Here is a 14,388-nt window from a genome sequence, read left to right on the forward strand (position 1 = left end):
CTAATTAGGACATCTTAGATCAGGAGAAGGAAGGGGTCCCAGGTGAATGTTGTCTCAGGATGCACACAAACTTAGGCTGCTTTTCTCCACATTCAGGGCAGACAGTGCACAGGAAGCCACAAAGAGTAAACGACGGGCAAAAACCCAGTCAACCTCTGATATCTTGAAAGGAGCTATACCGAGTCTTCTGGAGGAAACGTGGAAAATTATGTATGCACCAAGATCCAACAAAAATTTCACATAAAAGTCACATCACCTTAGATTGATGCTAACATAGTGTTCCACTCTTGCCATTAAGAGAAGAAAGTTAGCCTGCCATAGCCTATCTCATTTCCTTTCTCCCTCCTTTGGCTGACAGCTACTACTCTGACAAACACAGTAGCACCCAATATTTTTAAAGCCAAGGAAAAGCTTTGCTTATTCGAGGCCTACAAATGCATCTTGCATAACTCATGAAGCTCACTGCCTTATGATTAATGACATTGCTAATTTTAAGTCAGTAGTGCAGATCCTTGGGACTGTTAAGCAAATAAAAGCAAAACCTAGCTCACACGCTTCCTGTTCATAGCTCCACACCTCAGGAAAACGCAGAAAAAGGCATCAGAGCAAGAGTAAGCAAGCTCCTTCCAGCACAGATGCCAACAGACATTCATAACAGCAAGAGGATAAGGTATCATTCTTTGCCTCTCCTCCATGGAAGCAGCAAAATGCAAAACCTTGGTCTCAAAACACATGGGTAGAGTACCCATAGCACAACCATCTCAGCTACTGGCAGTTTTATCAGCTGCGTGTCTTGAATCAGGCTGCTCAGAGCTAGCAAATCCCTCTCTACCAGTTCTCCTCACTCCCAGCAGATGTAACACTCAGACAACTGACCAAAACACAAGTATTTAAAAAAAAATTATCCACTGCATGAATAGCCCTCATAGGCTGCAAATGCTTTTATCCCCTGCATCTCTTCCAAGCTGGGCATTGTAATGAAAGAAAAGGAAATTCTACCTTCTACTTCCTGTTCCAAGCTCAAGATCTAGTGAGTGACACAATGCATCTGGAACTCAGCTCATCTTCTATTCAGCCTGAAACCATTCTGATAAGCTCTGCTCTGGCTGCTGGAAATGACCAAAAGAAAAAAAATAAAGGCTTGGATAACATTTTAGCCTGAGGTTGCGGTTTCTGTAGGCAGAACACAAGGCTTTATGTGGCCAGAGGATACAGATTTTTAAATGCAGCCTACTACATGAGTAAAATGTCTTGCCTACTTCGGTACTGACTGCTGTCACCAAAGCATGAGTAAACTGAATTCACATAGGGCTCTTATGAGACTGACAATACCCTTAGCCTGCCCTAAGTCCCTAAAAGTGAAGAAAGTCTACCCTTCCAAGCAACCTTAACAGAATAATGCTATTTCTGGCTTTCATATAAGAAAAGAAAAGGGCCTTATGTTGTTTCAAAAGTTAAAACAAGGGACATGAGACAGGCATGGAGATATCTACAGCTTCTGAATTAGTGTCATAAAGAACACAATAAGGTGAAAACTGAAAGGAAGAGTCACTGACAAATGAAAGCGAAGTGTAACCAAGATAGCTCACTGTGATGTGCAAGAAAAGAGATGAGGCATTCCAAAACAATAGACAGAAAAGCAGAGAGAGCTGCCAAATGTGCTATCAATATGCTGCAAACCTTAATAAAATATGGGCAATGTCTACTCTACTGTCTTCTGAACTTTTCCGATTACGCCATGTGTTTGAAATGCACATCTGTTCTTTATACAAATGGATAGTACATACTTTAAAAGCAAATTTCAGGAATCCACAGGGTAGTGGTTGATTACCATTGAGCTCAGCACACGAATTTGTTAGTCTGGTGCTGCATGTCTGAATCACACTGTCATACTGGTGCCACATTCTTTAGCTCCATTGTTGTGAGCCTGGAAATTGAACATCCATTTAGTGCTAACAGCCATAACATTTCCAGCAGAAGCTCCTGGGACAAATGAATACTTTGCACTGAAATATTGGGCTTTTAGAAAAAGTACTTCTTCCCTTTTTACCAGTTTATTTGTATCTCAGTCTTATTTTTATTTAAGAAAGAAAGAAACCTGGATTGTGCAACAATCTTTCAAGCAAAACTGTGCTACCATTCTGCAGTGAAAGTAAATGCATGAATCCATAATGGGCTGCAGATCAATTTCTAACAAATTGATATTCTCATGACAGATTAACGGGGCATACATTTCAAAATTTATAGCATTGAAAGACACATGCAAATGCATAAATAGCAATAAACACTTGGGATACAGTTTCCTACCTAGGAAGCTGTTGTACAAAAGCCTTTTAAAATATTTTCTTATCACTAATATGCCTACCTCCTTAATGTAGGATTGATCTAAAAATGAATGCTTCGGCAGATCACCATTAGACTCAAGTCTTCCTTCCCTAAAATACAACTAATTTTATCTCAGAAAAGAGGAATTGTCCCAACTCTGTAAAAAATTGTAATTGAGTATATAGTTATTACTCTTAAATAGAGATGTCAGTAGAAACTCTGCCACAATAATAGAAACAATGCATACCCACATTTTTTTTTTTTTTCATTTTTGGGCATAACCCTATTACTACAGAGTGTCAGAAAACTACTTGAAAGTGTTAGATGAAAACAAGTAAACCCTTCCCTCTCCAAAACCCTCAAAGTAGGAGTATTTCTACAGAAGTATCATTCCTTCATTAAAATTTCCACAGAGCACTGACTTGTTGAAACTCAACTTTATTAAAAGTTGGCCACAATTATGTAGCTTCTATTTTTCAGCTCTAGTACTTGCAGATAGAAAATGTTCAAGTGTTTCTTGTTTTCTAACCATCTATCGTTCTATTTAACATACCTCTAAATAAATAATAGCACCCTTTTTACACTCCTCAATGTTGAATTCAACATTTCTTTCTAGGAAGCTCTCTGGTTTGGAACAGCATTAAAGAGGCAAAGCACTGAGTTTGTCTTCCCGAGCTCTGACCAGCTCCTGATGAGAACATTGGGTTAAAAATAATCTTATATATAGGAAAAGTACCTTGAAGTCTGGAGTTGAACTCTCAGGTAAGGAAATGAATTTATAGGCAGTCCTAGAAAACTGCCTCTTGGTAATCTAATTCAAATTTCTGGAATATAATACAGAGGATTTGCAAGGTATTGCACAAAAATATTGGTTTAACATTCACAGAGACAATAAAACAAGTTTTTCTAGGTTAAAGTTCCCTCTTGAAAAATTATGTAGCTAGAGACACAGAAAGGGGTGGGATAGTAGGCGCAAGAGGAGCTGCCAAAGCTTAGAGTGGCAAGAACCACAGCACTACCGTATTAAACTTGGTTTATATTTACCTAATTTTATTGCTGTACCATGATAAACATGAAATAATGCCAAATAAGATCCAAACTTGATGCTAATTTAACTCTGCAAGGCATTGCCTTCTAGGATGGTATGCCTATAAAAAGTCTATTCAAAGATTAACTGCAAAGACGATTAACAGTGGAAAAGAGATTATTGCCTTTTTTATTATCAACAGGAACTTTTAAAAATGTGTTTTATACAATGACCTCAATATTGTGTGTTGTATGTGAGCACATTTCTGAATACCAGCACCTGTAAAATATTGATATCTACATCATTTAAGTTTTACATTCCTATTTTAAGAATTGAATTAAAATTTCTTATTCAAATAGCAACAACAGAACATGTGTGTGTAGACCAATGGGTAAATAAGTAGATGATACTAACTGTAAAAAATGCAGTTTTATGTATCTCTAAAACATGTGAATTTTTGAAGTTACAGATTATCCTAACGGAGAACAAGAGTCAGTCCAATTACTTTTTGTGAGTAAATGGTCTGGTGATTTCAAATGTATTTTTACTTTGTGAGTCATTCACAAACAAAATCCATTCGTTCCCAATGTATTTGCTGTTTGCAAATTATTCACTGAATAATTTATATGAAGAAAATTCACCCTAAGGGTTTGTCTGCAAGCTTGTTTGCTTTTACTGTTCTCTACCTATTATCCAATGTGTTTAAGCAGGTTCCCAAGTCACACAACATTATTTCTACTCCCTAAGCGAATGAGTGAAACTGTAAGCTGCTATATCCATACAAGAGGAATAACAAATCATGTATCAAGAACAGCCAATTTTGTTTCCTAGTGAAAAGCAATCTTTGCCTAGCTGTTCAGGAGCTGACTATTCCCTCAGAAAACACATTAAGGAGTATGACCAAACTCACTAACCACAGCGGTAGGGCTAGCAGTGCGCTTCATCAAAAGGCAAATCCCATTTCAGACACACACACACATCAGGAAAAATGACACATAAGGCTCTCAAAATGGCTTTTCTTTAATTTCTGAAGCTCAAAAGCACCTTCCAGACCACTGACCTCTTTATTGCAATGGCAAGACTACATAATTTTCATACATTCATTAAGCAGTTATTTGGCATCACCATAACCACACGGTCCTTTTTGTGCTATATTATTGCTGTACTGTAAAAATCACGAATCAGAAGAGGCCATCCAAAATAAGTGCAGCACGTTCTCCTCGCTGTTTTCAAAAGGCATTGCATTCAGAACTATGAAATATTCATAAAGTAAGCTAGTTTCTAAGATTTCTACCCAAGCTGAGATAGAGAGCAATCAGAGCAGAAGAACTGAGTAAAGGCCTCAGGAGGGACAAGCAGGGAGCAAGGTGACACAAAGAATATTCAGTGTTCAAATTCAATCAAAATTCAGAGAGCTGATTAGGAGGACTGACCAGGAGACACTGCTTAGATAAGTTTACCAGATATATTTAAGGCAGGATCCTGCCTTCTTGCGAGTACTGAAGCCCTTGAGCTTGCAAAGTGAAGAACGTTTAGTTATTCTGATGCGAGCAACTACAGCAACTCCCACAGTGTGCTGCATTAAGAACAAGTCATTTAGCACGTGGCACAGTTATGCCCACCAGGTAGAAAAACAATTCTTGGGGAGAGCCATTTTCCTCTCCTCAGATCTTACATCCTTCCTTTCCTTTTTGATCCAAATCCAGGCTGCATCACAAAAAAAATATTACTTTCCAAATATTTTTATAGAAATAATCAACTTTTATGACTTCAAAACTATACACAGGGCCCAGCAAAATATTTATATTACATTCTCAGTAGCTTTTCTCTCTTTTCCTTTGTGTGTGCATATAATAGATATTCTTACACTGGAATCACGTAATAATAACAATGTTGATTTATTTTTGAGTGTACAGACAATTAACAGTCCCTTGAGGGTTTTATTGACCCTGGATTTGCTCTCACCAATATTTACCTCTCAGGTCAATGAATCTTGATGATGAATACAACAGAAGTAAATATGTGCTTATTACAGTTAGAACAAGAATTGCCAAGAAAGGTTATGAACCTAGGTTAGTGCCTGCCAGCTCTACAACAGCTAAGGAATCTGTCAAGGTTTTCGTCATGTCTGCCTTCTTTCTCATTAAACTTGTCCCAGGTAACAGCAGAAAAATGCCATTTGAAGACTAAATAATCAAGTCTGTTCTTACAAAATGAGTTCTGACAAGCATATTTTAAAATTTAAGACATATGCAAGTATTTAGAAGTATATACATTCAAGTGCATGAGGCCAGATTTTATATTAGATTATTCCAATTTTTGGGGGGAGGGAAGGTGGAGCAGAATTTTTGTAACTTTTTGTAATAGCTAATATGACTTTTAAGACTTAATTCAAGTCTCACTGTATTTAACATCGAGAGCTGGTCCCCAATGTAGGTAGTATATTTAGTCTTCTGTTCCTACTTAATTTTAGTTTTGTAATAGATTAAAAAATGAGCTCTAGAGCTCAGTTGTTCAAAAGTTGCCAATTACAGAGCCCAGAAGACTAGCTAGGTACCATCTTTACAATGCCAAGAACAACAGAATCCACAAAATCCATCCAAATACGCAAATAGAAGGAAACAAAATTCTAAGACTGTATTGTAGAAGGAAAGCATCAAGGAAAGAGTATAGCTCAGTAAACCCTGAGAAGAAAAAAGCAACGAGCATGCAGCTTTGACCCAATTTGTGGCAAATAAGTAGGCATTCTTAGTTATACATATCTGGGATGTCCACCCTTTGCTCCTGCTAGCAAGATTTGTCCATATTTTACAGATAAAGCTCAGACAAATTTATATGGAACTAGATGATCTTTAATGTCCCTTCTGACCCAAACCATTCTATGATTTTGTTTTATTCTACTAGTAAGACATATGTATCTCCAAGCAGTATAGCTAAGTTTACATTAGACATCCTACTTCCATTCATTGTTTGAATGAAAATTCAGACAAGCACTATCAAAATCCTTAAGACTTTCCAACCTTACTCATCCCATAGCCATGTTCATCTCTAGTGCACTTAGGAACACTTGCCTCTTTGTCCACTGTTTGTGTTAACTGCTCTTAGCCACGTGTCTGAGAAATACTCTGCCTCACAGTTAAGCTTTCATGAGCATTAAGAAATATAAGGCTTGAAGCTTTAAGCAAGTCACCAGCACGGCTTCAAGAGAAACATTTCAAATATCTTCCAATGGCCACTTCCAAACGACTTTAAAAATCTGAGACCTTACAGGGGTGGTTAAGTCTACGCTCAGTGTTAAGGTCCTCAGATAGGCAAGGACATTGTGTGTGACTAAGCTGCATTTCTCAAAAGGTCCAATACCCTTACAGAGGCTGCAATGTTTCTCTAAAGACTAATGTTTGTCTTTTTACTTAATAATCTGCTCACTCTTCGGTCTTTTTACTAAAGGAAGAAAAGGGCATTTCTAAACTGTTTGTTACAGTTAAGCATAAAAATTCAAAATAGATTTTTCTAGTCAGTTAACCATATTCTTGAGGGAAAACATAAGGTGGTATAATTATTAAAGAACATTCTCAGTAATACTCACATCTTTATTATGTCAATCCTTTGCCAAAAAAAAATAAGATTTATAGTAAAAGCCACTTACATTTCTTCTTTGCAGAACCAAGCCATCTGCCTCAAATATACCATCAGCCCCTACTAGATGAATTCACACATATTTTAAAGCCCCGGAGTAACCATTAGAATGGAAATTTGACACTACTTGTCATTTGCAAAGCTTTCTTAACTGGAGAGGTTTCCCATTTGTTCAATTAAATGTTTGTATGTGCAATACACTTCACGAAATTTATCCCAAAACAGTGAAGACTGAAATAATATTGGAGGCAGATGGCACAGCTGTTCCATTTAAAAGGCTATCTTTAGCAATATATGAAGTGACGGACAGGATGGAGAAGAAGTGAAAACTTCATACTATGAAGAATATCATCCATGGATAGTAGCAATAAATAAATCATTTTAGCTCCAGTCTTCTCTCACCTATCACATGTAGCTGCTTGACTCATCTGGGTTTATCCAATTAGACATATTGATTTAATTCAAGAAGTGAGTCACAGAAGCCATGTAAGGTTTGCCCCTAAGAGAATTTGTCCCTCTGCCTTAAAAGCTGAGTCTGAAAACAGGTCTGTCACACTGAGGCAAGGAGGCGCATATTTGTATGGGCTGATGAGGCAGTGTGCATGCGGGAGAGACAGAGGTACCATTAGGAACAGGGAGCAAGCTGAAGCTGCTACTTATTTCCATGCCTCACACAGAACAGAAGTCATTGCACTGTGCTCCAGATGCTGCAAATCTCAAGATGTACATCCAGGGTTCATAATTAAAACTGGCAAACATTTTCACTGAGGAAAATGAAGAAAAACACCAGAGCTATCCCAGCTAGTCTGTATCTATTTTGAGATTTCTGCAGTGCTGGCCAGTTTACCAACTCAGTTTAAGGAAAGTCACCTTTTCCGGGAAAAGGGCTTGCAAATACACTTCCTCACAGACTGAAGATTCGAAAGAACCTGATGAGAGCATACCTCTTTCTGTACAACACCTAGACCGGAGCTGCAGATTCAGAAAACTAAATAAGCAAAGTAATCAAACATTTCTTTAAACAGAACTTCCATCCCTCATGGAAGAAAACTATAGTGAATACAAGGAAATAGATTTAAATCAAATTAGGATGGCAGGACAGGTTTTCTTCTTGGAAAGCACTGCTCTGTTGGAAAACGGGAAATGAGGATCACTGTCCATCACAAGACAGCATATAGGCTATAAAAAGTTTTACTTTAGCACCTAATGATTGCCTTCTACGACAAAGTGACTCGACTACTGGATGGGGGAAAGGCTGTGGATGTAGCCTTCTTGGACTTCAGTAAAGCCTTTGACACAGTTTCTCACAGCATTCTGCTTCAGACACTGTCAGCCTCTGGCCTGGACAGGCACACACTCTCCTGGGTTGAAAACTGGTTGGATGGCCGGGCCCAGAGAGTGGTGGTCAATGGAGCTAACTCCAGCTGGAGACCAGTCACAAGTGGGGTTCCTCAGGGCTCGGTACTGGGTCCAGCCCTGTTCAATGTCTTTATCAATGACCTGGATGAAGGCATTGAGTGCACCCTTAGCAAGTTTGCAGATGACACTAAGCTGGGTGGAAGTGTGGATCTGCTGGAGGGTAGGGACATTCTGCAAAGGGATCTGAACAGGCTGGACCACTGGGCTGAGACCAATGGCATGAGGTTCAACAAGGCCAAATGCCGGGTCCTGCACTTGGGGCACAACAACCCTGTGCAGTGCTACAGACTAGGGGAAGAGTGGCTAGAAATCTGCCTGGAGGAGAAGGACCAGGGGGTGTTGGTTGACAGTCGACTGAACATGAGCCAGCAGTGTGCCCAGGTGGCCAAGAAGGCCAATGGCATCTTGGCTTGTATCAGAAATGGTGTGACCAACAGGTCCAGGGAGGTGATTCTTCCTCTGTACTCGGCACTGGTGAGACCGCACCTTGAGTACTGTGTTCAGTTCTGGGCCCCTCACCACAAGAAGGATGTTGAGACTCTGGAGAGTGTCCAGAGAAGAGCAACAAAGCTGGTGAGGGGGCTGGAGAACAAGTCTTATGAGGAGCGGCTGAGAGAGCTGGGGTTGTTTAGCCTGGAGAAGAGGAGGCTGAGGGGTGACCTTATTACTCTCTATAACTACCTGAAAGGAGGTTGTGGAGAGGAGGGAGCTGGCCTCTTCTCCCAAGTGACAGGGGACAGGACAACAGGGAATGGCCTGAAGCTCCACCAGGGGAGGTTCAGGCTATCAGAAAAAAAATTTTCACAGTAAGGGTCACTGGGCACTGGCAGAGGCAGCCCAGGGAGGGGGTTGAGTCACCCTCTCTGGAGGTGTTTAAGGAACAGGTCGATGAGGTGCTGAGGGGTATAGTTTAGGGATTGTTAGGAATGCTTGGAATTGATCTAGTGGGTCCTTTCCAACCTAGTGATTATATGATTCTAATAGAAATCCCTTGGGGTCAGAAGGCAGATCCCCATAAACATGGACAAGCAATGGTGCTAGCTCTGCAGGACTGCAATAACCTCTTGTGTAAACTTAACACAATGTCAACAATCAAAAATAGTTGTAAGACCAAACTTGGTTAAGGAACCATAGAGATCCACAGGATAGGCCTCAGCACCTTCTTCCTCTTTTCCTCCCTCCAGCTTACTCTTTACCTCTTCAGTCCTAAAGCTTATTAGAGACTTTCACAGCTGGAAAGCTGCTGCTGGGAGCTCACTTTATGGCAGCTAAAAACTAAGAGAAAGAAAAATCTGGTTTGTATGGACTGTCAGTGAGATGAAGAAAGTTCTCTGCAGGTGACAATGAATTGCCAGGAGAGAGAATGCTGAAAAGCCAGAAAGTACATCCCAGTTCACCAGGACTTCCATAAATATTCGCCATGTTTGAATAGGTTCAGCAGGAGACTCTATTATGCCTAATACCTTAAGAATTATTAGAGGCAAAAAATACTGCTACTACACAAGTAAGAGAGGTGAGAGGGCACTTAAAGAAATCCTTTACTACGCAGAATGTCATTCATTTCCTGTGACAGTAAAGGGACACTGGGTCACACATTCATTAGTGTATTACTTAAAAAAGGTATTTTCCAACCTTGCTCTGACAGTATAAATGCTTTCCTCCCCAATCACCTCTTTCCCACTGGTAACACTATAAAAGACATGCCCCAAGGGAAAAGTTTCCAATAATGTTCTAAACTAGCTTTCCAATCACTTACAACAACTGCAGTATAAAAGAAGCAAATTCATAGGACTCAACCTCTCCTTTATTTGCAGGGAACTTTGGCTGTGTGGGAATTATTGCAAACTATATCACCACATAGAAATATCTTTGTTTTCTAACTCTCATTTTCTCTTAAGTCATAAGCACACACTGCTGTAAAACAGTGCAATATGTGGAAACTCCTCACAAGCTATGAAAAATAACTGTCCTACTTTATAGTTTTTATACTCTGGCTTCATTACAGCTACATCAGAAAAGGCCAATATCCACATATGATGTCCAATAACTCTAAATACACAAAGCAGCTAATCATAATTACTTATTTTTCACCAAATATATAAATACAGAAGTCATCAAAGACATAAATGCATAACTAACCCAGAAGGAATCCAGCTTCTGCAGAATATGTCTACGAAGCACCATTGGGAGGCAGACTTAAAAACCTGTCAAACTAGAGGGAATTGGTGTACCTTCTAAAAAGTCTGTCCTCTTTGAAGCAGTACTCCCATAACAGCAGTTCTTCCACTCTTTTCTGCCATTCCTGTAGTCTTCTCATTCTCAGGGGAACAAAATGAGGAAACAAAGTACACTCACAAACACAGTGCTACAATAATAGCAAGTGTCCACTTTCAAATGCTTGTCTTGCTCTAATCTGACAAGATGTCTCTCACAAGGAATTCTCACAAGCTTCAGGTTCCTCAGTAGAAGCCCACCACTTGCTGGCTTCTTCTCCAGATTTTTGGAGAAGGAGAGGAATTCAGCTTGCATCTGCACAGCTGCCACCCAGTAATACTCAAGAGCTCTCCCCTTCTGAACAGCCAAATAATGATGACAGATCAGGGAAGAAACTTGATAGCTACAGTAGACAGTACACTGATGGACTGAAAACTGAAGGCAATTCAGATAAGATTCCTAACCACGAGGCTGTGAAATAACAGAGAAGATGAGAACCAATCTTCTGACACATCTGGGAAGTGTAACAGAGAGCTGACTTTCACTTACCTCCTCTACACCTTACCTGTGAGACTTTTCACTTTGTACTACAAAACTCAAGGAACTGCAAATAGTTGGAAAAAGCACTGCAGTTTTTCCTCTCTGTCCCAATTATCTTCAATCTACTGTAAGAATCATAGAATCACCAGGTTGGAAAGGACCCACTGGATCATCGAGTCCAACCACTTCTAACACTCCCTAAACCATGCCCCTAAGCACTTCATCCACCTATTCCTTAAACACCTCCAGAGAAGGCGACTCGACCACCTTCCTGGGCAGTCTGCTCCAGTGCCTGATGACTCTTTCCGTGAAAAACTTTTTTCTGATATCTAGCCTGAACCTCCCTTGGCAGAGCTTCAGGCCATTCCCCCTTGTCCTGTCCTCTGTCACTTGGGAGAAGAGGCCAGCCAGGTCCCTCCTCTCCACAACCTCCTTTCAGGTAGTTGTAGAGAGTAATAAGGTCTCCCCTCAACCTCCTCTTTTCCAGGCTAAACAAGTTACCATAGTGGCAAAAATGTATCTCCATTTTTGTGGTTTTAGTTGTTGTGGAGGGTTTTTTAATTTTGTTTTGTTTTTGTTGTTGTTCTACTATCAATTAGAGGAAATTTTTAGCTCCTTAAAACAGAACTGAAATGAGCTTTTACCACAAGCACTGTAGATATCAGGAAAAAAATAAAATAGCAGTTTCATTTTTTTCAGTCTCCTGAGTGTTCATGAACACTGCTGTAGACTAATGTGCTTCCTCCTCTGTTCAAGACACAGGGTGAAGCTTCAGCACTTAGTGAGATGGATGTACTGTTTCTAAAAGCGAACAAAGAAACCTCACAGAATAGCTAGATTCCAGCAGCATTCCTGAGCTCTGCCGTGGCACAAGACAATGCTGTGCCTCTTACAATAAACAATTTTCTGCACCTCTGGGACAGCTAAAGAAAAGGGAAACACCCAAGACGGCTTTTCATTTCAGTGACCTTCTGTCACCAGAAGAGTCACTGGCAGGATATGGATGCTATAATTACAGGGACCAACAGAGTACCATGTTGGTCAAGAGCCAAGGTCTCAAAGCAATATACATAATCTGACCATAAAGGCTGAACAACATGTTAGTCCATGGGAATCACCAAAGAATGAAGGTGTTCCGCACTTCCACCTGAAGGACACAATTAAATCTCTTGTCATCAGACTCTCCATTTTGCTGTCTAGGAAACCTTGATATCTGGTCTCAGGCATTTTCATTACTGTCTCTGTTATAAGGCTACTTGCTGGGTGTGAGAGACTAGAAAGGTGTGACCTCCTAATTTTCCCTTATTCAGATCATAACACCAGGTTACTCTGTTGTTGATCCAGCAGCTAGGAGTGATACAACATTTAGCACAACTTCCACAATGTCTAGAAATTACTTTATGCAAAGCAAAAGACACAGTTTCTTGTAAATTCTGATAGCTAGCCCCGAACACCCTTGTTTGAACCTCAAGAGAGTCACTACACCAGACTTCAGTGTGTAAATCCTGCCTAAATAGCAGGATTAAATAGCTCCTGCTGAACCACTTACAAGTTGCATAGTTTTTGATTTAACCAGAAAATTATCTGTAAAAAGGATTAGATCCGTTCATAATTTTAAAACCACTAGGCTGGCAGTAGCACTACACCGATGCATTAAAAAGGAATAAACTTGTGTGAACGGTGTTTCACGTCAGCAGTAAGAAATAAAACTCTTTATTGCTTAAACCAGAAATGCGCAAGTTTACATTTTCTGGCATTTACCCTTGACTATATAACAGAAAGGTCTCAAGCTGGGGACCATTGTAATCTGCCAGAGGCTGAAACAACTTTTATTTCCTGGACTTCTCATAAAATTATCTCATTCCTTGAACAATGAAGCTGCATGAATTTTGCATGTTTCCTCAAGCATTTTACTTTATTCCAAGAATAACAGTTCCATTTCAAACCACGTTAAGCTGAATTCTCTTTTTATCATCTATACAAAATGGCTGCCAGAAGATTAGATAGGCAATGAGCAGAAGAGAAGAAACAGACATAAAAATAATGCTTAAATAACTATCTGTAAGAATATTTAGAATATTATATCCCCTTTTTAGAATAATTTAGAATAATATATCCCCTTACAACAAAACACAAAGAATAAGTTTTCTAAACTACATTGAACCCCTTGTTCTTATTTTAGACATCTGTACTTATTTTTAGATGTCTGCCTAACTTTATTCCCATAAAGTTATCAGGACACTAAGTATATATTTAAACCTTTTAGTTAAGCGAGAGAATTTATCACTGTCACTGAGATAAGGCTGTGCTTACAAATGAGTGGCTGTGTACATCAAACTATTAGAAATCTTGTCCTAACCAGCAAAATAAAAAACTTTGTTCTGAACAGCACATAAATGTAAGAGCAAAACTGATGAAGCCTGACCCACGGTGGTTTGCATCCAATCCCCATTCTTTACCTCTTCTCTCACTAATCTCAATTTTAATTATGGACAAATTTGTACTTACTCAAGGCGAAAAATTTATCTACAGAAATTCAAATCATCCCATGTTAAAATAAAGTTTCTAAAACAGGTCTGTCAGCCACTTATGAGATCGTTATTATTCATATTAAGCATAGTTGTAAATGCATTAATAGCAAAACGCTTCCTTTCATTTCCAGGGAACAAGAGACCACACAATGTTTGCAGATAAGTTTGCATTTTTGGACCAGTTTGCAGTCAAATCAAAAGGTCTTAGAGCCCTGCTGAATCCTTCTCTAAGAAACAGACAGTACATCCCAAATATTTTTTTCCTAAAACAAAACAACCTAATAAAGTAAAACAACAAAAAGCTTAAGACATTTCTCCCAGCCCCTGAGAATGACAATATTTGGGAGGGCCTAATAGTAGAAAAGATTACATCTTCTCTTAACATTGAATGATAGAGTTAACCATGTCACAATGCACTTGAGATTGTCATATGCTAAGCTACTAAAAGAGCTCAGCAGTAAGAATTTGGAGCAGAGGCAGAGAATAACCAGGGCAGGTTTACTCTTTTCAACAATGGAGTTTTCAAATTTACTTAAGTGTTGCTCTAAATCTCATTCCAAAGAGGACAGAAACTGTCTGAAACCTAAAGGCACTGGTGCAGCCCTACCTTGAGTACTGTAGGCAGTTTCGGGTGCCACATTATAAAAAGGATATGAAACTACTGGAGAGTGTCCAGAGGCGGGTCACAATGTTGGT

At 39.4% G+C, this 14,388-nt stretch overlaps 1 protein-coding gene across 5 annotated transcripts in view; it reads right to left on the reverse strand.

Moving 5' to 3' along the window:
* ZPLD1 (zona pellucida like domain containing 1) overlaps nucleotides 1-14,388 on the reverse strand; it is a 159,792-nt gene that overhangs the window by 61,112 nt on the left and 84,292 nt on the right. The window lies entirely within an intron of this gene.

Source organism: Cuculus canorus, chromosome 1 (assembly GCF_017976375.1).
Source record: "Cuculus canorus isolate bCucCan1 chromosome 1, bCucCan1.pri, whole genome shotgun sequence".
In the NCBI taxonomy this organism is placed as follows: domain Eukaryota; kingdom Metazoa; phylum Chordata; class Aves; order Cuculiformes; family Cuculidae; genus Cuculus; species Cuculus canorus.